General features: G+C 39.3%; 1 protein-coding gene and 1 pseudogene across 1 annotated transcript in view; both read left to right on the forward strand.

Moving 5' to 3' along the window:
- Nucleotides 1-689: 689 nt before the first annotated feature.
- The window catches only part of LRRC72 (leucine rich repeat containing 72), an 83,689-nt gene continuing 58,916 nt past the window's right edge, over nt 690-25,462 (forward strand). The window contains exon 1 of the mRNA XM_087427691.1: nt 690-745. The gene's annotated coding sequence lies outside the window, so the exon portion shown is untranslated. The remainder of the gene's footprint in view (nt 746-25,462) is intronic.
- LOC147918196 (uncharacterized) lies at nt 4,024-24,234 on the forward strand (annotated as a pseudogene).

A 25,462-nucleotide genomic window follows, 5' to 3' on the forward strand; every position in this document is an offset into this window, starting at 1 on the left:
TGTGGGGAGCCCCAGCACAGTTGGCTGCAAGTTCTAATACCACATTTGTGTTGCAGTATTTCTTTTAAGTGAGTAGGCCCCGACCCTGGCAGGTTGTTAGGCTCAGGGCCTTACAATTGCTGTAAGCCTCTAGCCTATTAGGTCTCTTGTCAGCTCTCTGAGGATTGCAGCTGGGTGGGGCTGGCCTCAGGCACAGGAGCACCCAATTGTTTCAGGTTTTGGAAGGTGGAGCAAACCTCCTATGTGGGTCTTTGAGAAGTACAAGTCTTCTGTGGCTGAGAAACCCTGCCGCCCACAGGTCCACACACACAGTCAACACAGTCCTGCCCCGTGTGAGCGCCCCGACCTCCCCAAGTGGACCCAGTCTCTCCACGGCGGGAGCCCCACACACTCTGCCACCGCCCCACACTCTCCACCCGCTCCTTGTGCACACCCTGCCCCGCTCAAGTCAGCTCAGTTGCCAGGCTGCAGAGAATCCAGTCACCAATCTATGCAGGCCCACACGTTGCCTGAGGGCTTGTTGTTGGGTGGGGCCAGTCTCTAGGGTGGGCTGCCTGCCCTGGCTGAGCTGGATTAAATCGGTGCTCTAGCGGGTGGGGCAGACCCTGGGCTAGCAGGTCTCAGGGAGAACTCCAATGGCGTCTGTGTCAGCACGCTCACACCAGGCCACAACAATGGCCGCCGCCAATGTCCCAGTCCCTGGAGAGGTCTCACCCCTCACCGAGATGCACTCAGGGCCTATTAGGTGAGTCTCTTGTCACCGAAGCACTGTGCACCTTTCTTTCTGGTGATTTTAGGATGCTTTCTGGAACGGGTGAGTTTGTGCGCGGGCCCTTTAAGAGCCAGTTTTAGTTTCTTTGTGAACCGGGTTTTCTGGGGGTGCTACCCAATGCTTTAGTAGCAGGCAAAGTCAGATATTATGCTGCTGGTCTCAATTGTGCTGGGTCCACAAAATGCCCACAGCAGGGGCGCTCCCCGGCTCAGGGCTCTGCACCTCCAGGGAGGCTGCGTACCTGTGAGCTGCTCCCGGCGGTCGTGAAGCTGGCGGCTTGTGAAGGTGGCGTTTTTCCTCTCCGGAAGGGAGTCTCTGCCTCTTCTACCCCAGTTAGGATTGTCCGTTGTTGCAGGAGTTCCTCTTATCCAGTTTTCAGTTCTGTCTCAGGGGTAATTTTTCCACGAGTAGTTGTAAATTGGCTGTGTCCACGGGAGGAGGTGAGTTCAGAGTCTGCCTACGCCGCCATCTTGACTCCCAATCAGTATTGCTAATTTTTAAAATCCCAGCAATTTAATTGATAAAGAATATTTTAAAACTTAATAGGTAAGAAATACTATATGTTTTAATTTCTTTGCTCATTATTGCATTTGGTTCTTTTTTCATTTATCAATTGACGATTTGTATTTATTATGCAAATTATTTATTCCATATTTTTATTTAGTTGTGAGTTCTGAAAATATAATAAAGAGAATGATTCCATGATTATTCTGTGTGCTCATTTTAGCACATATATGAATAATGCCAAGTTGCTCTTCGAAAATATTCTATTGGATTATCTTCAGCCATATGTGAAAGTGGCTTTTCTTTCTACCCATCCCAAACCTGAGAAGACTAATTTTTTATTGAATTGCCAATTCAAAAGGTGAAAATTGTATATTTTAAAATATTTCACTTTCATCTCTAAGATTGTTAATGAATGGGACTATTTTTCATGTTTATCATCAGATCTTTTTCTTTATTATTTCTTTATCTTTTGTATTTACTTTCTTCTTTCTGTGTATTTGTAAGAGGTCATTACCTATAAAATAATTAATGATTTATCATAAATAGAAAGTATTTTTTCTGCTTGATTTGCCATTTAATTATGCTGATGGTTTTTGTTTGTTTGTTGTATTGAGCATCTCTTGTGCCCCACCTCAAGTCCTCTGGCCTCACCTCTTATTCCGGCCGTTGTTGCAGAGCCCAATTCCCTACTGGCTTCACCAGCTTCTCGTAGGTGCGACCTGAGAGCCTTTGCCTGAAGCCCTTGTCCCAAACCTCTTGCTTCCTGCTCTGCACTGTCTTTGACCTCACAGTAGGATACCCCCAGGAACTCACTTTTACTAATTTTTGCCACCTGACAATATGGAAGAATCAACACTCTGGTTACTGCTGCCTTTGACTAATGAGATTGGGGGGCAATGGAGCCTCTTCTTTATCCCTTCAAGAGGATATTCTGACTCTTCTCAGAACATCTCTAGGGATAGAGTAACCTGATGCACAGAGGGTGGCCAACTGGAGAATGCATCTTTGTATTGACTTTCTCTGCTAATCTATTTCCCTCCTTGTGTCACTCACTCTTGGTTTCCGGGATCACATTTCCAAATAAAATACCCACACATAGGTCTCCGTGTTAGACTCTGCTTTGAGGCTAAGTCATACGTGCTTTTTATACGTAAAGTTTTTCTGTGTCTGTGTGTGGGCATGGGTACATATGATCACATACATAATTCATTTATTTTATGGTTTCTGACAATACTTTCATGCTTATAAAGCCTTTCTCTGTCACTAGGGTCAGATAAATATGTATGTACATTTTAAGTCTTTGTGGTTGATTTTCTCATTTTCTTTACTATATAAAGTTTATTTGGGATAGGGTGCAAGGTAGTGATCTGTTTTCTTATTTTTCCCAAACAATTTTTTCTTTTGGTGAGGAAGATTAGCCTTGAGCTAACATCTGTTGCCAATCCTCCTCTTTTTGCTGGGGAAGATTGGCCCTGGGCTAACATCCGTGCCCATCTTCCTCTACTGTATATGTGGGATGCCTGCCACAGCATGGCTTGATAAGCAGTATGTAGGTCTGTGCTGGGGATACAAACCCACGAACCCCAGGCCACCAACACGGAGCATGCAAACTTAACCACTATGCCAACAGGCCGGCCCCCAAATAATTTTTAAATAAATAAATTTTAAAATAAGGTCTACTAAACATCTAGCCTTTCCATGCCGATTTTGTCCTTTAACATGTCAGAGTTTCAGGAGAATTACAGATTAACAAGAAGAGACGAATCCTCATATTCCCACTCTTCACACATACTATAATTATGATGTAATTAGCCAAAGATACATAAATGTAAAAATCCACAGAGGAGGAGCATATGCATTGTCTCTTGATGCTTTTTCTTGGTTTCTTAACTGGACTCACAGCTGCTGGTGACACGCCACATGGAGGCTTGTCACAGCAGAGTAAACAGGCAAATTCTAGCTTTGCCATAAGTCTTAACTATTTGGGACTTATGTCCTCATTCCTGAAGAACTTATATTGACAATCTAATTGCTTCCTTTTATGGACACTTTTATGAACATGAAATTATTCCGGTGTTTTTTTAACAAACCTGATCATCAAGTCCACAGCCACATGAGGACGGCTGTAGGAAACAGACAGTACCCTGGTATTCATGAATGATATCATTGCCTTAATCTTCCAACTATCTCAAAAAAACAAAGAAAAACAAAACAAAAAACAAACAGTTGCCCCACAATCACACACTCAATATTTATGTGTACCAGAGGCTGTTTTTGGCCTTCAGATCTATGTCAGTGAGCTTTCGGTCTATGACAGTACTACCAGGGATTACTGAGGCTTTTTAAATACGTTTAGTACCTGACAGAGCAAATCCCTTTTTGTTATTCTTCGTTTTCAAAAATTTGTTGGCGGGGCCGGCCCGGTGGCGCAAGAGGTTAAGTGTGGGCGCTCCGCTACGGCGGCCCGGGGTCCACCGGTTGGGATCCCGGGCGCGCACCGACGCACCGCTTGTCAAGCCAGGCTGTGGCGGCGTCCCATGTAAAGTGGAGGAAGATGGGCACGGATGTTAGCCCAGGGCCAGTCTTCAGCAAAAAAAAAGAGGAGGATTGGCAGATGTTAGCACAGGGCTGATCTTCCTCACACACACACAAAAAATTTGTTGGTTGCTCTTGTTTGCTTATTCATCCAGTTGAACTTTAAAATCACTTAGTCAAGTCCTCCCCAGAATGCGGTAGACACGAAGATGCAGCAGCCAGATGTGCCTTCGAGGAAGGGCTTGTTGGCCAGCTACAAGGAGTACATAGACGCCTTCCATTTGTCAGCTCCTTCAGGGTCACACCCTTCCAGAGGTCACTTCCACGGGGCAAGTAGGTGAAGTGGTGAAGAGAGATCAGTCATTGTAGCTGGTCTGGGATGACTCCATGGGGCAACCAGCTCCCCGCTGGTTGGCTGAGGCTTAGCTGGATCTACAGCTCAGTTCTACTATTCCTTCTGCTCAATCCTGCTCCTTTCTCTTCCTTTTCTCAGACACCAACCCCTAATAAATTTGTCCTATACTCTAAATTTCATCTCAACCTCTTTCTCTGGAGAACTCAATCTGCAACAAATTTAACTGGAATAGTGCCAAACCTATCAATTAATTGGAAAAAACTGACTTCCTTTTAATACTCAGTTTTTCCATTTAGGAACAGGAGATGTCTCTACATTTATTTGTCTTCTTGTATATTTCTTAGCAAACCTCTCATCATATAGTTTATACATTTCTTTTAAGGTTTTTCTTGGTTCTCTTTTATCTGTGGCTATCATATATTTCTTCCACTATAAAAAGAACTATTTCATTATATCTTCTATGTGATCCAAAATGTGATATAGTAAAACATTTTTAATAGTAACTTGACTGAATTCACTTACAAAGTATGCTTATTTAAAACAGTCTACATTTTTCCTGTCAAGCTTCCTCTTTTCCTCCATTATAATTTTTATCTGCCTTAATAAAATTATAACCATGATATATCAAAAATATTTCATTCCAGTTTTCCACATTTTAAGAGTAATCTCAATAGTAACAGCATCTATGGAGTACCTCGAAGCTATCAGGCAGTAGTACATGAATGGTCTGGTGATGTTACCTAAAATTCTAGCAGCCACCCTACAAGGTCACATTATAACCTATGCCGTTCAAAGAATGCATGTAACTTACCCATAAGCTGTTGCTAGCAAGTTGTTGAACCAAGAGTCAAATCTAGGATGATTTGACTTGAAAGTAAAAAAATCTGAAGACTTTTTCCTTGGGCAACATAACCAAACCAAGCCTTCCTGAGTTCCCTTTTACTTTTGTCATATATAAATATTTAAATATTTAATATGTAGATATAATATATATTTCAATTTTGATAATATATATATTTCAATTTAATGACACAGACATACACATAAATTCCATGAGTAATTTCTGAATGCATATTCTCTATATAGCATTCAAACAAAAAGAAACATACAGGGGCCAGCCCCGTGGCTTAGCGGTTAAGTGCTCGAGCTTCGCTACTGGTGGCCCGGGTTCAGATCCCGAGCGTGCACCAACGCACTGCTTCTCCGGCCATGCTGAGGCTGCGTCCCACATACAGCAACTAGAAGGATGTGCAACTATGACATACAACTATCTACTGGGGCTTTGGGGAAAAAAAGGAGGAGGATTGGCAATAGATGTTAGCTCAGAGCCGGTCTTCCTCAGCAAAAAAACAGGAGGATTAGCATGGATGTTAGCTCAGGGCTGATCTTCCTCACAAAAAAAAAAAGAAAACATATGGACTAAAAGTTAAATTTCACCTTTACCTTACTCCCGTCCAAATACTTGCCCTTCTCCAGCAGTAACTACTAATAACAATTTCCCATATATCCTTTCAAACATTTTCTATTAATTTACACATACAAATTCACACACATGTGCTCACAAGTTCACATATATGCATACCAAGTTATATATGAATTTATTTTTTGTGCTTGTTAATCTAATTGGTTTATACTTTATGCATTATTTTACTTATTTTTACTTTTCTACTATTTTTTTTTCAGATTTTATTTATTTATTTATTTTTCCCCCCAAAGCCCCAGTAGATAGTTGTATGCCATAGCTGCACATCTCTCTAGTTGCTGTATGTGGGACACGGCCTCAGCATGGCCGGAGAAGTGGTGCGTCAGTGCACGCCAGGGATCTGAACCCGGGCTGCCAGCAGCGGAGCGCTCGGACTTAACCGCTAAGCCACGGGGCCGGCCCTTATTTTTACTTTTCTTACTTAACAATGACTTGAAGTCTTTTCATGTCAGTATAGGAAATCAACTTTATTCTCTTTAAGTTCTGTATTGTATTTCACAATGTTTCTGTGCTATAATTTACTTAATCAGTACCCTAATGGATATTGGATTGCATGCAGTTTTTTACAATATTGAAACTTTGTAACTTTTCTTAACTAAAAAACTACTCAGAGTATCTTAATTATAAATATGACACATTGTTTATCGTGGTAATGAAAAAATATTGAGCCAAATAGAAAATAGACCTTGTATCTAGTAGAGATTCTTCAGAGTTTTTGGGCATGGGGAATTACAGGGTGTCCCCACTTATGGATCCCATTGGTTACACTGCATCATTAGGAACGGGTGCTTTTAGGGTCCAAATAGGATCACACTGACATTTTACTTGAGAGTCTTTTTTGATACTCCAAATTATTTTAATCCCAAAACAAAATATATTTATTGTAGAAAAATAGAAAAGGCAGATAAGTAAAATCTCTTAAATCACAAATACGGGGCTGGCCCTGTGGCTTAGCAGTTGAATGCGTGCGCTCCGCTGCTGGCGGCCGGAGTTTGGATCCCGGGCGCGCACCGATGCACTGCTTGTCCAGCCATGCTGAGGCGGTGTCCCTCATACAGCAACTAGAAGGATGTGCAACTATGACATACAACTATCTACTGGGGCTTTGGGGAGAAAAAGGGAAAAAAAAAAGAGGAGGATTGGCAATAGATGTTAGCTCAGGGCTGATCTTCCTCACACACACACAAAAAAAACACAAGTAACTACTGTTAAAATTTTGGCTAGAGATCTTTTAATAAATTTTTATACTTGGGTAAGCATCATATACACGATATATGAATCATTTACATACCCTATATGAGATCACACTATCCATATTTTGCTATTTAGCAACTTCTTTCACTTAACAATACACATTGAGAACTTCATGTAAATTATGATCAATTTTAGTGGAGAATGGAACCTTGCGATACTTCCTTTTTGAAGAAACTGGGATGCCACTCTTACAGCTGATAAAAGTATAAGCAGAGCGGAATGTTTAAGCTAATATTGCTCGCTTTTATTTTTTTACATCTCTCTATAAACATTTCAACCCAGCCTTAAGCCTCCACATCCTTATTTGTGTTAAAACAGGACTTGATCATAATCGTATTTGATTTTAATAAACCTCAAACTTATTCATCACAAACCCCATTAAAACATGTTTCTTCTCACGTATAGTCTCTGGTATATCTTTGCATACTCTTGAGCAATTTGTTAGTCTGTCAAACATTTCAGTTTCTTGAGATAGGTTTCTAGAAGCCTACAGTTTTTTAGTAGTAATGATGAGTTGAAATTCCTGGAACTTCTGTGTCAGAAGTTGTCTCAAACTTAGTCATTCCTCTTCAATGGTCTCAGCGCAAATTAAAGAGTATCAGACATCACTTTTCTTTTTATTTATTTATTTTTTTAATTGAAGCATAGCTGATATACAATATTATATTAGTTTCAGGTGTACAACATAGTGATTTGGCATTTATATACATTACTAAATGATCATCGTGGCACGTCTAGTAACCATCTGTCACCATACAAAGTTATGACAATATTATTGACTATATTATGTATGCTGTACATTACATCCCCATGAATTATTTATTTCATCACTGGAAGTTTGTACTTCTTAATCCCTTTCACCTATTTCACACATCCCCCCACAAGAAATCACTTTTGTTAACTCACAGATTCTACCCGTGGTTCTACAAAGAGCTGCCTTATACAGTTGTGCATGCTGTGCACTGGGCAAGTCTAGGGAGTACCATTTATAGTGCAGACATGTAGATTTATATATATATATTTCATTGTGATCTGCTGTGCATGGGGGTGTGTGTGTATATATATAATCGTTCCAACAGGTAACAATGAAATATCTGGTGCCAATAAAAGCATGTTATTGTGACAAATTTCAAACAGATGGACGTCTCTTAATAAGGGCACCTTTTTCTAATCCGCACACTGAGAGACCAAGGAGGTCGGTTGTACTGAGCAGATCTCATATCTCCTACCATCTCGGAAAGGATAGTTTTGCTTTATGATCAGAAGACTGAGAAAGAACTATATTCTGTAGGTCACACTCCTCTATTTTGATCCCATTCTGCCTCATTTCACCCAATTTTTTGCAGTCTGTGTTCCATATGGGACTGTGGCAACCTCAATGCCAGACACATGATGTTCTCTTTCAGGGGACTTGAGAGCCAGTCAGGTCGTCCTGAAGGCCAGAGCTGAACTAGGCAAGGGCTTGATACTTGAGGAAAAGTGGGGCTCCAAACCGAGTAGAGAATTGAGGCAAATTATTTTGTAAGATAGATCTTTAAATATTATAATTAATACATACATATACATACATACATATATATGTATATATATATATAAACCTAATATTCCCATCTTAGATTAATTTCACTGGAAAATTAATGGGTTCTTAACATATTTTTGTCTATAAAAACATTCTATCTTTGGCATTGCATTATTTAGAATAAAGATCTGGCTGTATGTTTTATAAACCCCAAATCACAGTGACTTGTATGAGATTGATTTTTATTCTCCTACCTTTAACAACACTATCTGAATTGTACATATCACTTCTGCTCATATCTCATTGGTCTTAAAATCTAGTCACATGGCCACAGCTAGCTGCAAGGGTGTCTGGGAAATTCACTCTGGGCCACCAGGAGCCCAGCCGAATATTTTATTCCTGAGGATGAAGGGGGAACTGGCAGACTGTCATAGGTTGTGCTCAATAACCTCAAGATTCAGTTTAGAAAGGACTCAAACAACTACTTTTCCGGGGAAGGTTCTTAACTTTTTTCTTTAAATATTTGATCTAATCCCATTTAAAAACTTCTTAAAATTGAATTGAAAATACTAGTAACCCAAAACAGGAAACCTAGTTTTGTGAATTTTCTTTACCTAAATCTATTAGCTCCTATGGGCTGGGCCAACATCTTCATTAGAATGGTCATAACTCACACATAAACTCATTCATCCTAACAAATATTTATTGAGCAATACATTTCTTACATTAGGCATGAAAAACACACGAGAAATAAAGTAACAAAGTAGACTCCCAGTATGTGTTTATCTGTATCATACAATTTTATCCAAATCATCTGAATTGATACATATTAGAGAGAAATAGAAGCCAGTTTACCAATGTTATTTCTATCATGAAAAAAAGATTGTGTATTTTTGACTTCATTTAACATTTTGTTATAGGATTCAGAACGTAAGGCCTTTACTTTTACACTAGTGAAATAAAACGAAAAGAAAGATTACTATTCCAACAATCTTATTGCCAGGAAAATTTTGACATAATTTATTTGAGTAACACATCTGATGGAATGAAATATGTTACACACCAAAATTAACCTGTCTTAAAAGTTAAAGAACAAATTTTACTTGAAAGAATAACATGAGGTTAAAATAGAATGAAAAATGAGTTGGAAAATGAACTTCAACAATATAGGACACACTGTGTATCATGATGAATTTATACATTCTGTCCCAGTTATTTGAGGAGAAGCATTTACTTGATACTAGTGTGGTTATCAGAGTATAATGAGAGTGAATGTTGATGACAGGTCACAAGAGAAGGTCCTTGGGAAATGAGTGACAAAGTACATCTCTCTATCAAATTGACTTTATAGTGTAACACAGACGACTTAAGCTCCTGAAAATTTTTCCAATAGGGAATTTTTTAGCTCTGGATCACGGTAATGCAACATACTATGTCAGATGACTTTTGTTCTTAGGCTCTTTACACCTAAGAGGACAATGATCAATTTATATACACGTTCCTTCAACTTAGTATCAGGCAGCCTATACCTGTGTTTCTTTAAGCATTTTCTGACACTAGCATTTACTTTCTTGGAAAAGAGTATCCAGACAGTAAAGTATATGTCTTTCAGGGTTAAAGATAAAATCTTTCAAGGTATACCCTAACCAGATTATGTTGGATGTAATAATTTGCACAATATGTGTGTCCATACCAGTTCCTTAATATCCATTCACACGTCGCATTTACTGACCCATGAGCATGCCATTCCAGTCCACCCACGATGTGTGGGAGTAAAGCAAGGCTCAGTGCACGTACCAAGTAAACTTGTTAACGTCTACCAAGGAGTAATGGGGGGCAGGGGTGACAGTCCTGAGGGGCCACACCTGCCCATTTGAACCAGAACTCGCTTCCAACACAGAAAAAAGGCAATATCATTCTAAGAAACACAAGCAACCAAAGAACCCTGTCATATTTTTTCTTATTCCTGTTATTTCTCTGTAGTAACCAACCTCTTACACTGAAAACGATGACACGGAAGGAATGGGAAAGATGGGGCAGCCCCTATTTCCTTTTCTTTCCAGTTCTTCCCTACTCACCAATGTGCCAAAGGTAGAGTGTTGGTGGAATGCCCCATATCAAGAAGTGAAATAAAAACAGCTGAGTTAATTTTGTGCAGTATTTCTACTCTTGTGGTAAGAGCAAAATATGTATGCATGTACAAGCTCAGATACGTGGGTTGTGGTCATTTCAGTAATTCGCATACAGTCATGCATCACATAACCGTTCTGAGAAACGGGTTGTTAGGCAATTTTGTCATTGTGTGAACATCATAGGGTGTACTTACACAAACCAAGATGGTGTAGCTTACTACACACCTAGGCTATATGGTACTAATTTTATGGGACAACTGTCATGTACGTGGTCTGTCATTGACTGAAATGCTATTATGCGGCATAAGACTGCATAAGTTAATGCTCTTATATTTGCCTTTATGACTGACATTGTACAATGTAAAGAAGAATAGCAAAATTCATACTGAAATCTTTAAATTTTAGCTTTTCTTTACTTAGAACAACATGAAATACCAAACAAAAAACACCATGACAAGTTGTGAGAGAGACTGCTGAAAAAAGGAAAGAGCTCTATATTTTAGTGTCTTCAGTGGAAATTTTCCTGCTTTTAGAACAAGTGGCCCTGTATCTTCATTTAGCACTGGGCTCCACATTTATGTCGCTCCTGTGTGAGCGCCAGTGTCTGTGTCCCTCAGCAGCCTCTGCAATACGATTTAGGCATTGTGCTTTTTACGTCGTGTCCAAGTCTGATTCTCTGGCCCTCCTACCTCCAGAATCTATGAGCCACCTGGTCTCCTTTAACAAATTTCTTTTCTGTTTAGTCTAGCTGGAGTAGGTTCTATTCTTTGTAGCTAAGCGCACCAACTGATAACAAGAATAATAATAGTAATAATAGCTAAAATTTATAGATTCTTACTCTATGCCTAGCACATATTCTCATAATAGTGAGATAAATATCATTATCAATATTATACAGAGGAGAAAATCTAGGGTTAAAAATCAAACAAATCATGTGAGTTCACCAGATAGTATGTCCAGGGCCAGGATTCAAACCCCAGTAGTCTGATTCCAACTCTGTATGGAGCCGCATTTATGTTACCATTTGTCCTTTTAAACATTGTTGATCCCTAGGGCAAAACTTTGACGAAGTTCAAAACAGGCACTGTGCCGCCTAAACAAATAGCCATTGTTAGAATCCAAGACAGTAAATGTTTTAATCATCTTCTTGCTGAAAACATAATACTTAGTGAAGATCCAATAAATTATCTTTTCTGAGAACCACGTTGGTGGTGACCAGGAATGTTCGATGGCTTTTGTGTCTCTGGGGTTCATTGTCCCTAAAGTTTATTTCCCTAGATTTTACCAACATACGATTACACTGCTTAGGAAAGGCAGACACAGAGAGGAGTTTGGATGGCTTTAAATATAGACATTCTCCTCTCTTTCTGTTTGTCAGAGACGTTACAGCAGCTGTCTCAGCAAGTTGCTCTTATGCTGCTTCGTGCCGTTGTTGCTCTCATTGAAGTTCACACAGGCGTCCCGGCGGGATACAAAATTTTGCAATTACAACTGATTCTCGGAAGGTTCTGCACAAATAAATGAGGGATGAAAAGGGTTGAGATTGATGGAATTAGGGAGCTTGGATGATACCTACCTGTATGAAGTTTACGTTCCTGCCATGAGTCGCTCGGTCTGTGAAAATTAAATCCTTCTAACTTGGGACACATGTCTTTTCAGTTTTTAGACATTTCCAATTTTTGCTGATAGAAGGTAATGGAGACATGGTATTTTAAAAAAAAGCATTCATTGAAAAAAAATAACAGGTAATGTGGGCTAAACTGTGCAAGTTAAAACACTACAAACCACAAAGGTAAGGATCATAGGACAAATATTTCTTTACCAGCTATGAGTGGGATGGTGTCTTTATGATTTATTCTAAAATAACAAAACAATCTAAAACAATGAAGTGTTTCTCTGTGTGTCATGAATATCTATGAATTCAGTTCGTGATAGAACAAGTCATTGGCTGTCTCTGCCAAACAGCCCAAAGGGAATGATTGATTGCTTTATACAGAACCTCGCACGGTCTCAAGGTACTTGAAATCTGTGGTTGATGAAATGCAAAACTCTGCCAAAAATCAATGTAACTCAAATAGTATCACAATATTTATCCTGATGACCAGAAGTACTTGAGAACTAACAATCACAAACTTCCCAAATCCACTACAAATATCCTTACATAAACTACATTTTTATTACTTCTATAAACAAAACTCTTATTGCCTTGAAAGCATATATGCTATAAAATAGATTGATTAGCTTTAGTTACTTCATACATACTGGTGGGTTACTGTTTTCATAAGAAAAAAGAAATTTTTTTTACCATAAGTTAATATGAGCAAGCGGTTTACCTTGTTTACAGTCAAATAAGAAAAATGTCCCTTCCTGAAATGTAAATTGCCTAATTTTTTACTTAGAATCTAAAATTATATCTTCATGTAATTAGGGCATCTTTTACTACTGTAAACTCATTTTCGAGTTTGTGGCTACTTGAAATTATTTTGAGGAAAGAGGTTGCTTAAACTTGCCTCTATCCATAAATATGCTCTCTTAATTTAGATTCCCCCAAACGTGGATCCCAAGATGCAGAATTTGATTTCGTTGAAGGGCAACGGCAGGAAGCAGGCGTGAAGCAGCAAGAAGAGGGAAGAGAGGAGGCGAGGCCAGCACAGGCGTGCAGTATTGATGTGGCTGCTGTAGGAACCAGTATTTGATGCTTCAGAGACCTCTGAGGGACAGAACGCCCTCACGCTCCATGGGAAGGACAGGTGCTGGGTGTTGATCCCCAGCTACAGTCCGCCATCCGTTGAGGGTTACTCCTCGGACATTAACTCTCTCACTGCTGGGCTTCATATGCACAGGCTGAGGAAACTTCTGTAGCTTCAGAGAAAGCTCCAAGACAGAAAACTGGAGACCTTCCTAGCTAGAAGTGCCAGTAAAACACATGATCCCCCGTTAAATTAGAACTTCAGATAAATAGTGAATACTTTTTTTATTATAAATATTACATGAGACTGTTATTTATCTGAGGTTCAAATTTAACCGGGCGTCCTGTATTCTTTTTTTTGCTTCTAAGTCTGGCAACCCTCCTCCTGGCACATGTACGAGTTAGGATGCTGTCAGCAGGAGTCTGAGCTTGCCCAGAAGTGTCCACTCCTTCCACGCTAAAATCAGAAGTGGGCTGAGGGCAGTGAAGCATGGCACCAAAAGCATCTGCTACACGTGGGTATTCTTGATCTCAATAAAGAATAAATCCACCTAACTTCACCAGACAAAACACCACATTCACCCATCTTTATGAATCTTCATTTTTCTGATCAACACGTTTTGCTACTTATAATAGGTCTCCACTTAACCCCCTCATAAGTAATCTTTTACAGTCATGCGTCACTTAAGGAGGAGGATGTGTTATGAGAAATGCTGCGTTCGGCAATTTCATCGTAAGAACATCCTAGAGTGTACCTACACAGACCTAGATGGTGTAGCCTAAACACAACTAGGCTGTATGGTACTAATCGTGTGGGATCACCATCGTATATGTGATCTTCTGTTGACTGAAATATCGTTACATGGTGCACCACTGTATTTGATTCTGTAGAGCACCAGTTTTGCTTAACCAAAATTATGCAATAGAGTACTCCTCTTTTGAATCCTCTCAAGTCCTTCTAGGCTTGGTCATACCATTTTCTTGTCACATGGCGATCATAGATGCTTCATATGCTACCAGAACATGTTAGTCCAGACCCTCTGAGAAGCAGATGCCAAGACAAGACTAGCTATACAAGAGATTTATTAGGGGTAGCAACATCTGTGAGCAGCACGTGGGAAGGGATGGGGAAAGGGGGTGCTGGTTACGTCATGATGCAGGTCTGACCTCCAGTGAATGAGAGAGGCAAGGAAAAAGGAGGGGTAGAAGAGCTTAGACTGCAGTGCAGTTTTAAGAGATTTTAGCAGGAAGGCTGTGCCGGTGGCGGTAGTGGTTAGGTTCACAGGCTCTGTTTTGGCGGCTGGGGTTCACCGGTTCAGATCCCGGGCGCGGACCTATTCACCGCTTATCAAGCCATGCTGTGGCAGGCATCCCACATATAAAGTAGAGGAAGATGGGCACAGGTGTTAGCCCAGGGCTAATCTTCTTCACCCAAAAAATTATAATAACAATTAAAAAATTTAAAAAGAGATTTTAGCAGGGCCGTTAGAGAGTAAACCTTTAGAGGAGTCCTGCATCCTGCAGGAACAGGGCTGTATTAGCCACCCTGCCACACTCAGTCACCAACCAGGAACAGCTCATGGGAAGTATGGCCTTCGCGCTGACAGGCGTGGATGTCAGAGCAGAGCAGCTGGTGCCCTTGGTCAGCCGGGCTCCTTGCAGTCATGGATCTTGGAGGCTCAGTTTTATGGGCAGTTGTTACACAGTAGCTTTCACAGGGAGGGGAATAAAACACACTTGTCAAACATGTAGTCGTTAACTGACTGAGTACCCTGCTTAGAGATAATTTTGGAAAATATTTAAGGTGCATATTCATGAAATTGAAGTAACTGTGATATCTGATTTTTAGAGATATTTAAGGGCAAGGGGATTTTGTAGCATTTTTTCAAATCACAGCTATTTAGACATCAGCTTATTTAACCAGCTCCTTAGAGTTGCCTTGCAGTGAACTGGCAAAATTTAGTAATAGTAGCTACTTCTTTGGGTTATTATGAGGATTATATGAAGATAACTCAGGTAGAGCTCTGAGCATATAGTGCTGCCACACAGTAAAAGTTCAATTAATAGTAGCTACTGTTGAATGATCATTAAAAGCCAATGTGGCATGGAAAAAAATGAGACACGTGTCCATGTAAAATCACCCTGCTTTCTTCTATGATTTTTTGACCCCCTTCTATGATTTTTTAAAAAGTTATTCTCCCTCCCTCCACCCTCCTCACACACAATTATTCCTAGCTCCACATACCTGATAAAGAACACAACATCTCCCTTCCCATTGCCAAAGAAACCGAGAGGATATGGGAGGTGAAGGATGTGTTAATTAACCTTATTGTGGTAATCATTTCACAATATACATATATCAAAGTCATCATGTTGTACATCTTAATATTACACGATGTTATATGTCAATTATATCTCAATAAAGCTGGAAAATTTTAAAAAAGAAAAGAAACTGAGAAGACTGGGTCCCCAGGTTTGATTGTTCTCTTCGTTTTAAGTCATAGATGCCTACAGTAGTGGATGCACAATTCTAAATCTACCAACTTTATTTGTCATGTCACCTATTGCTGCCTAACAAATCACCTCTAAAATTTTAGTGCCTTAAAACAATAAGAATCATTTATTACATCTCAAGTTTCTGTTGGTAGAGAACTCAGGAAGGGCTCTTGTGGGCAGTCCTCACTTGGAGTCTCTCATTTAGTTGTAGTCAGATACTGGCTGGTCCTGTGGTCATCTGAAGACTCGACTGGGTGTGGAGGATCCATTTCCAAGGTGGCTCACTCATTAGACCGGCAAGTGGGTGCTGGCTGCTGGTTGGTGGCCTCAGATCCTCTGCACAGTGCTGTTTGAGCGTCCTCACAGCATGGTGCTGGCTTCCTCAGGAGCAAGAGATTTAAGAGAAAAAGGTGAAAGCTGCAGTGACTTCCACGACCTAGCATCAGATGTCACACACCACCACTCCCACACTACTGCTCACACAGGGCTAGCACACAAGAGTATGAATACCAGGAGACAAGGATCACTGGGGGCCACCTGGGAGCCAATGTGTATATTAAAATCTCTTGCAGAATATATGTGTCCAGAAGAAATTATATTATAATAGGAGTGCTTATAGTACTAGAGAATACAGACAAGAACCATCTTTCACCAGAGCTAAAGGAAGCCTTGGGTTTTCACTTGTATACACAGGCAAATGCAGCCTGACTCCCACATCCTATCCTTTTAGGAAGGGCCTAAAGCAAGGATGTAAGTGGGCAGCTCTCAAGCAGGATTCACCCCAAAGTCATATTTGACTTGGCCTAATCAGTGCATGTAATCAACGTGCAATTAAATGAGTGTAGAGTAGCATTCGTTCTCCACTTTGCCATCACTCCCTGTGGTCTTAAATCCTACGAGTTATACATTATCTGCCTGACTCCTTAAGGGCACTTGCAATCCCTGCCTCAAAGGAATGGAAATTATAAGTATAGGGTAAAGATGGCCAAGGGCGAAAGAGGGACAAAGAGTTCCTGAAGCAAGCCCACTCAGCTGTCCACCTTCCCCGGGGAGGACATTGTAAGAACAAACAAAAGTCTCGGCAGTATCATGAAACATTTAACATAGGCAAGAGAACAGAGTTCTTGAGAGTGAAGTCTGGTAAATAGTAAAGTAAGGAAATGGAAACTCCTTCTCAGGAGGTCTTCAGAAACAGGGAAGATTCTAATCTGTCTGGAAGAATTTAGGTGTGGTTTTTCTTGGGGGTAAATAAGTTGGTTTACATAACTTACAAAGTTTCTTCTATGATTTTTTGACCCCCTTCTATGATTTTTTTAAAAGTTATTCTCCCTCCCTCCACCCTCCTCACACACAAAGGCCCGTTAGGTGCAGAGTATGCCACGACTATATCAGGAAGCTCAGCCATTCTCTCTTCTGGGAAATGGGAGACCACCCAGGCGAGCAATGATGGGCTGCCGCCTAAAATCTACGTATTTGGCTTGCTGTAAATTGTCTGTCATTCCATTCTTCCATTTGTAGAATTGTTTTCAAAGTCCGGTCATTAGTATTATTAATAAAAAAACTTTCTATTATTTTGTATCTTTTTTTCCCAAAAAGTATTCCCCATGCAAAAATATTCTGGTTTTTAGTATATTTAATAATATATGCATATTTTTAAAGCTCGACACTTTTGAGTAAAGAAAAAAGTAGTCTGTAATTTATGTTGTATCCAAGCCTCATCATTTTCAATGTGTGTGTTCTCATGTGAAGAAATCCAATGCTTCCAACATATTCTTTGAATGTTATGTTTTCCTTTCTAAACAAACAATGTGATGATCAATTTCAACCTTATGCCCAGGCTTCTATACAAGCGTGTTTCCCATTAAAGTTCATCATAACTTTTCCAAATGTGTTTCTCAAACAAATCAAGATTCTTTTATCCCTCCATAGCTAAATAGTCTTGATTTAATTTGAGAAAAATTTCACATATCAGAGGTCAACAGAAATTGTAGATATCTGAGTGCCACTGTCAAAAATGTTATTGTACTAATGGAAAGATATAATATATGTTACCCTCTATACTCAAAATCTAGAAACTCCTTAACTCCTTTTTTCTCTGTGTGGTGCTATAACTTTCAACGTGTTCACTCAGTGAGGTGTTTTTTTTTTTTTAGTTTCATTGAGGTATAACCGACAAATAAAATTGTAAGATATTTAAAATGTACACTGTGATGATTTGATATACATATACATTTTTGAAAGGATTCTCCCCATCAAGTTAATTAACACATCCATCACCTTACATATTTAACTTTTTTTTTTTTGGTGAGAATACTTGAGTTCTACTCTCTTAGCAAATTTCGATTATACAATACTATTATCAACCACAGTTAGCATGCTGTACATTAGATCCTCAGACTTTATTCATCTTATAGCTGTAAGTTCGTACCCTTTTACCAGCCTCTCCCTATTTCCCAACCCCCTAACCCCTGGTAACTATTTTTCTACTCTGTTTCTATGAGCTTGACTTCTTTAGATTCCACATATAAGTGATACCATACAGCATTTGTCTTTCTCTGCCTGGCTTATTTCACTTAGCATAATGCCCTCCAGGTCCACCCACGTTATCGCAAATGGCAGGATTTCCTTCTTTCTCGTGGCAGAATAATATTCCATTGTATACATTGTACCACATCTTGTTTATCCATTCATCTGCTGACAGAAACTTAGGTTGTTTCCATACCTTGGCTATTGTGAATAATGCTGCATTGAATATAGGAGTATAGATATCCTTTTGATGTCTTGTTTTCTTTTCCTTTGGATATATACACGTATGTGAGATTGCTGGATAGTATGGCAGTTCTATTTTTAAGTTTTTGAGGAATCTCCACACTGTTTTCCATAGTGGCTGCATCAATTTACATTCCACTAGCAGTGCACAAATGTTCTCTTTTCTCCATATCCTTGCTAACACTTATCTCTTGTCTTTTCAATAATAGCCATTCTAAACATATGATGTTTCATTGTGGTTTTGACTTGCATTTCCCTGGTGACTAGTGATGTCAAGCACCTTCTCATGTACCTCTTGGCCATTTGTATATCTTTAGAAAAATGTCTGTTCAGTTCCTTTGCTCATTTTTAAATTGGATTGTTTGGGGTTTTTTGCTATTGAGTTGTGTGAGTTCTTTTAAGTTTTGGATATTAACCCCTTATCGGATAATGATCTGCAAATATCTTCTCCCATTCCATAGGTTGCCTTTTCATTTTGTTGATGGTTTCCTTTGCTGTTCAGAAGGTTTTTAGTTTGATATAGTCCCATTTGTTTATTTCAGAGAGTCTTAACTTTTAAAATCAAGGTCTTTTATCTTTTTTAATTGTGAAAAATTTCAAATTTATAGCAAAGTAGGAAGAATTTTATAGTGAACACCCACATATCCATTACCTTCCACCATAACCTTATCATTAGTCTTTTTCCATAACCAGTCCCAATTTTGGTAAACAAAAAACAACTATTGTCCCCTACTCCCCACAGTCTGACACACAGGTCACCTTGAGAATTTCTGCTATGTCATTTGTGTATCCTCACCAGACAAGAAAATTTGGAAAAGCTTTGTATTCTGTGATTTGAATTATAATGATAGTAGATTCTTAAAAAAATAGTGACTACTATTGATTGAAGCACACGAGAATCCTTGAGTTCATAAAACTTGAATAAAAATTCATTGGTCATCCTTGGAGGTTTCTAGTGCCAATCACCATTCTGAAAATGAATCAATGAATTGAAAAAAATAAAGCATTTGTTCTGTTTTCCCTATACAAATTGCATTTCTGGAAAACTAAATAATTGACAAGAGAAAGTTATTTATAGAAGAAATACAGCTAATAAATGCAGAGAGACTAGAAGAAAAGTCACCATTTTGCAACCCCTAATGAAATAAAGGAATGAGACGAACATCAAAGGCTGCTAAAACCTTTAGGTGAAAGATGGATGGGGAACATTATAATGGGATACTCAGGCTCACAGCTCCTGAATCCACTGACCAATCTTAGCATCACCAAAAGTAGGACAGAAGACATTGTGGGCCTGCTGAATGATATAATAATAAGTACACAATGCCATCTCTAAAGCATTCTTGATTTTTAAAAAATGCATTGGAACCTAAATCAAGCTTCTGAATAGCTCTAACTTCCAGTTTACAGGAAAATACAGGTGATAGAAGCACAAGATAAATAGTGCTACAAAGAAGCAAGCAAACAAATGCAGAAGACAGGACATTTTACAGGACCAATGAGCTGGTTTATTCAACAACTAAAGGATATAAAAATGGGGGATAGTGGTAAGTAGAAGTAGATTAAAGAGACTCAAGAAACATTAACCAAATACTAACTGTGGACCTTGCTTGGATCCTGATTGAAACAAGTCAATTGTAAAAAGACATTTTTGAGACAGTTGAGGAAATTTGAACACTAAATGAATATTAGATTATATTAAGCAATTATTACAAAATTTTAGTTGTTGTTTTGATAGTATTGTGGTTATGTTTAAATTTTCTTAAGTCCTTATCTCTTACAGCTATGTACCAATGGTTAAATGATGTGATATTTGGGATTTGTTTTAAAATACTCCAGAAAAAAATATGGAGAGATAGATAAAACAAGATTAGCAAGATATTCTTTCTACACATATGTATGTTTGAAATTTTTTATTAAAAGAAATTAAGAAAAAATAGAAAAAAAAGTCATCAGGAGTGGTGATGATAAAGGAAGACACATGAGGGAGAAAGAATAGAGTGAGCAAGGGTTCATCAGCTTTAAAATATATGTTATATTCAAAAAAATTGTCAGTACATAGGAGTATGTTGAAAAATTACGTTGAGATTATATTGTGTGTGCAGGGGGTCCTTTAATAACACATTAAGGATTTAATCGTCTATTTTGTAATAAATGTGAACGCAGGGGCCGGCCCCCTGGCTTAGTCGTTAAGTGCGCGAGCTCCACTACTGGCAGCCGGGGTTCGGATCCCGGGTGCGCACCGACACACCACTCCTCCAGCCATGCTGAGGCCTCGTCCCACATATGGCAACTAGAAGGATGTGCAACTATGACATACAACTATCTACTGGGGCTTTGGGGGAAAAAAAAGGAGGAGGATTGGCAATAGATGTTAGCTCAGAGCCGGTCTTCCTCAGCAAAAAGAGGAGGATTAGCATGGATGTTAGCTCAGGGCTGATCTTCCTCACACACACACACACAAAAAAACGTGAACCCAGTAAGGAATTTTACACTGAACAGTAACATAATTAACACTGTTTTGAGAAAAATAAGTTACCTCTAAAAATTTTTGCAGTTAACCAATGTGAGTTCACTTGAGCAATAAATAAAATTCATATTTGCAAAATTTATTTCAAATAAATAAAATAAAATTTTTATTTTAAAAACATACAATAATATTATAGTAGTGAAAAGTTGTTTTTAAACTATTTCCTGCCTCCAGAGATTCTGCAATGTTCTGTACTCTCTCCCTCCCACCCCACATCCCATCATTAAGCTGAGAATCTCTGTTTAATGGGGCTGGGGGGAGTGAGGCGGGGGAAGCAGACAGAGAGCAGAGAAGCAAGAAGTCCCAGGGCATCAAAGGGTGACAAACGGAGCATCAAGGGAATCATGCCCAGACAGATTTCTGGCAGAGATTGTGAGTTGGAATAGCTAGAACAAGGAGATGGTCTATTGGATCCAAAGCAAGAAGCTCAAGGAGAGGAAATAATGAAACTCTCAATTGCGGTTTGCAGACTTCAGGTTCAGGGATCATTCAGCCACTGCGTCAGCCTCCTTAGGCTAGCAGGAGCTTTCCCTAAACAGAGAGGGCTCCAGTGACTCATTTCTCGGGAACGCTAAACAAAGCTTCATTGGGTAAGTCACTGCAAGGAGTGCTGGAGAGACTTGGCAGAGCTTCAGGCTTCACAGGGGGTCTTGTGGAGGCAGCAGAGAAATGAGGTCACACAGTTTAGGAAAAGCGTCCTGATAGAGGCAAGGATTGGCAATTAGAGAAGATACAAGTGGTAAGAAGGGGTGGTATCGGCGAAAGAGAAGAAATGAGCGGGGGCTTGGGTAAGAACTGCCCAATGTGCTGGTCTGGCCTTGGCAGGCAGGGAACTTAGGAAATGCAGAAGGCAAGGAAAAAAATGAGGAAAATAGAGAATATGTGGGTAAAAAAGGTTTAGGGGGAGAAAGGAAAAGAAAGAAAGCATGGAAGTGAGTGCAGAACCAGCCTACAGAGTACCTTTATACATCTTCAAGGTACAACACATTTACACCTAACATGCCCTGGAAGAATAACATCAAGGTATAATATCAAGGTGAATTCAGGTTACCTTCTCCCTAAGACGTGCTATTTTTATGAGACATGCAACTGTTTGGATTCTTTTTCTCATAAATGAACAATATTCTTTGCCTAAGTAAAGTATAATATAACCATCATCTATTATTCAGAATAAGATAGAATAAATATAAAAACAATTTTGCTAGTACATAGTTGTTTATTCTAGTTTTAAGTCCTTCTAATTATTCTATGTGAGCTGCCACCACAGCACGGCTACTGTCAAACCAGTGGTGTGGTTCTGCGACCAGGAACCGAACCCAGGCCACCACCGAAGCAGTGAGAGCTCCGAACTCTAATCACTAGGCCATCTGGGCTGGCTCTAGAAGTTTGTTTTTTTATTACTTGCTTAAGTATTTGTTTCTATTTCAAAATATGTCACATGCCATCTCCTATTTCTTCCCTGCCCAGGCTCACCATGCACTTTGAAGGTGACTGCCCCAACAAAGGAGCTGGGTCTCTCCAGCCCAATTGTACTCTTGTGTGTGCAATTCCATCCTTCTCTCTCACCTCTGCTCTAGTTCCTGGCTCCACTGTGGTGTCTTCCCAATCTTTGATACTTTGGACCTTGCCTCTCTCTTACTGGACTTTACAATATGATTCTATTTACCTGGCTTTGACTTTTAAATATTTGCTGGCCTAGAAGGAGCAATTCATGCTATAACTAGAGCAGAAGAGAAAAGGGGAAGCTGACACAAATTACAGAGTCCTGGCAGTCTTCAACTGAGTCTAAGCCCAACTATGATGCATGTCAAGAATAATATTTACAAAAAAAAGAATAACATTGATAGCAGGTCAGTCCTTGCTGGGAGGCCCTGCAAAACTTTGTTTCCTAGGCCTCTTTCTCCTCTCTGTCCTCCTGCTATTAATTACCTTGGTTACCTGCCTTCACCTGACCCAGCACTAACGTCTAAAAGAGTGATTCTCAACTTCAACTGCACATTAGAGTCAACTGAGGGATTTAACAAATCCTGATGCCAAGGTGCTGGCCTCAGTGATTCCATCGCAATTGGTCTAGGGTGCTGCCTGGGCTCTGGGATCTTTTAGAGTTCCTCAAGTAATTTTATCACACAGCCAATGTTAAAAAACCTTGCTCTAGAAACATACCACAGAGTTCTAGTTGCCTAAGTGGTACTCAATCTGACCAATCCTGGCTCATTTCAATTGGGGAGGAAAGGGGATTAGATATATGATACCTGAAATGTCATTTACTAATAAAGTAATAATCCTGAAAATGATAGAGCCAGGCTAAGTGTATCGATATTCATTGGAACAATGTAGCATTACCTTAGCCCACTCACACAAATTAACATGTCATCTAGACTGAATGACCTATTTTGGCTGCGAGGAAGATGTTTGTGTTGCACTTAGTGCAATGCGGAGTATAGGAAGACTGAAACCAGAAATACGTGGTGTTCATAACAGAAGATCAAAGCCAGATCCAATTCAAGAGGAGTATAGAGTGTACGAAGAGAAGGTGCCAAGCACTGAATAGGGAACGAACCAGAGCCATAGCCATGAAACACGGGGCCAATGATCAGGGACAAGAAAATAAAAAAGGCAACAAGAGACATTAACTAGATGATTCCAATTAATTCTAGTGGAAGGAATATACAACACCACCTGGTCAATATCTGCCTACTTGTGCTGTGCAAAATATAATTTGGCACCTGACTCCTCACAAGTCCTAATATAAAATGCCTCACTTTGTTTTCCTTCAAACATGTTGTACCAGTCAGCACAGGCTGAGCTATGCTCCAGTAACAGATAACGCCTCCCCCACAAAATCTCAGAGGATCAATGACACAAAATGTCACGCTCCATGTCCATTGAGAGTAGGTAAGGGGGAGGCCCCTTTTTATACTAGTCATTCAGGAGCCCAGACTGATGAAGCAGCCACCATCTCAAATGTTATCTGTCTTCATGGCAGAGCAAAACAAGTGTCCTGAAGGATCTTGCACCAGCATTTAAATGCTCTGGTCCAGAAGCGACCCAAGTTATTTCTACTTACAACTCATTGGCAATAATCAGTCACTTGGCCCCACTCAATCAGAAGAGGTCAAAGAAGTGCAATCTAACGTGGAGAGGACTGGAAATATGACAAGCAGCTAGAATGGTACTACATATTCTTCAACAAAGAGTCAACTTTTTCTTGCTTTTCATGGAAATGTCTATGGATAAAGACATGTTGTATAACTGGGTTGTACACACTAAAATATAATCGTAATGAGGACAAAAACTTTGTCTTTTATTTTTTCGGATGTGTCCCTAGGGTTTAAAATAATGCCTGTCATTCAAAGAAGACTTAATACCTATCCTTCTCAAACTCTTCCAAAAAACTGAGGAGGGGGGGAATCTCCCTAACTCATTCTACGAAGCTGACATTACCCTGATACCAAAACCAGACAAGGACAACACAAAAAAAGAAAATTACAGGCCAATATCACTGATGAACATCGATGCGAAAATCCTCAACAAAATACTAGCAAATCGCATACAACAATACGTTAAAAAGATTATACACCATGATCAAGTGGGATTTATTCCAGGGATGCAGGGATGGTTTAACATTCGCAAATCAATCAATGTAATACACCACATTAATAAAATGAAGAACAAAAATAACATGATCATCTCAATAGATGCAGAGAAAGCATTTGACAAGATACAGCATCCATTTATGATAAAAACTCTGAATAAAATGGGTATAGAAGGGAAGTACCTCAACATAATAAAGACCATATATGAGAAACCCACAGCTAATATCATCCTCAATGGTGAAAAACTGAAAGCTATCCCTCTAAGAACAGGAACCAGACAAGGATGCCCACTGTCACCACTCCTATTTAACATAGTACTGGAAGTCCTAGCCAGAGCAATCAGGCAAGAGAAAGAAATAAAAGGGATCCAAATTGGAAAGGAAGAAGTGAAACTGTCACTATTTGCAGATGACATGATTTTATATATAGAAAACCCTAAAGAATCCACCAGAAAACTTTTAGAAGTAATAAACGAATATGGTAAAGTTGCAGGATACAAAATCAACATACAAAAATCAGTTGCATTTCTGTACACTAACAACGAAGTAGCAGAAAGAGAAATTAAGAATACCATCCCATTTACAATTGCAACAAAAAGAATAAAATACCTAGGAATAAACTTAACCAAAGAGGTGAAAGATCTGGACACCAAAAACTATAAAACATTTCTGAAAGAAATTGAAGAAGACACAAAGAAATGGAAAGATATTCCGTGCTCTTGGATTGGAAGAATTAACATAGTTAAGATGTCCATACTTCCTAAAGCCATCTATAGATTCAATGCAATCCCTATCAAAGTTCCAACAACATTTTTCACAGAAATAG

Source organism: Ceratotherium simum, chromosome 1 (genome assembly GCF_057802395.1).
Source record: "Ceratotherium simum simum isolate JZ-2026a chromosome 1, ASM5780239v1, whole genome shotgun sequence".
Lineage (NCBI taxonomy): Eukaryota > Metazoa > Chordata > Mammalia > Perissodactyla > Rhinocerotidae > Ceratotherium > Ceratotherium simum.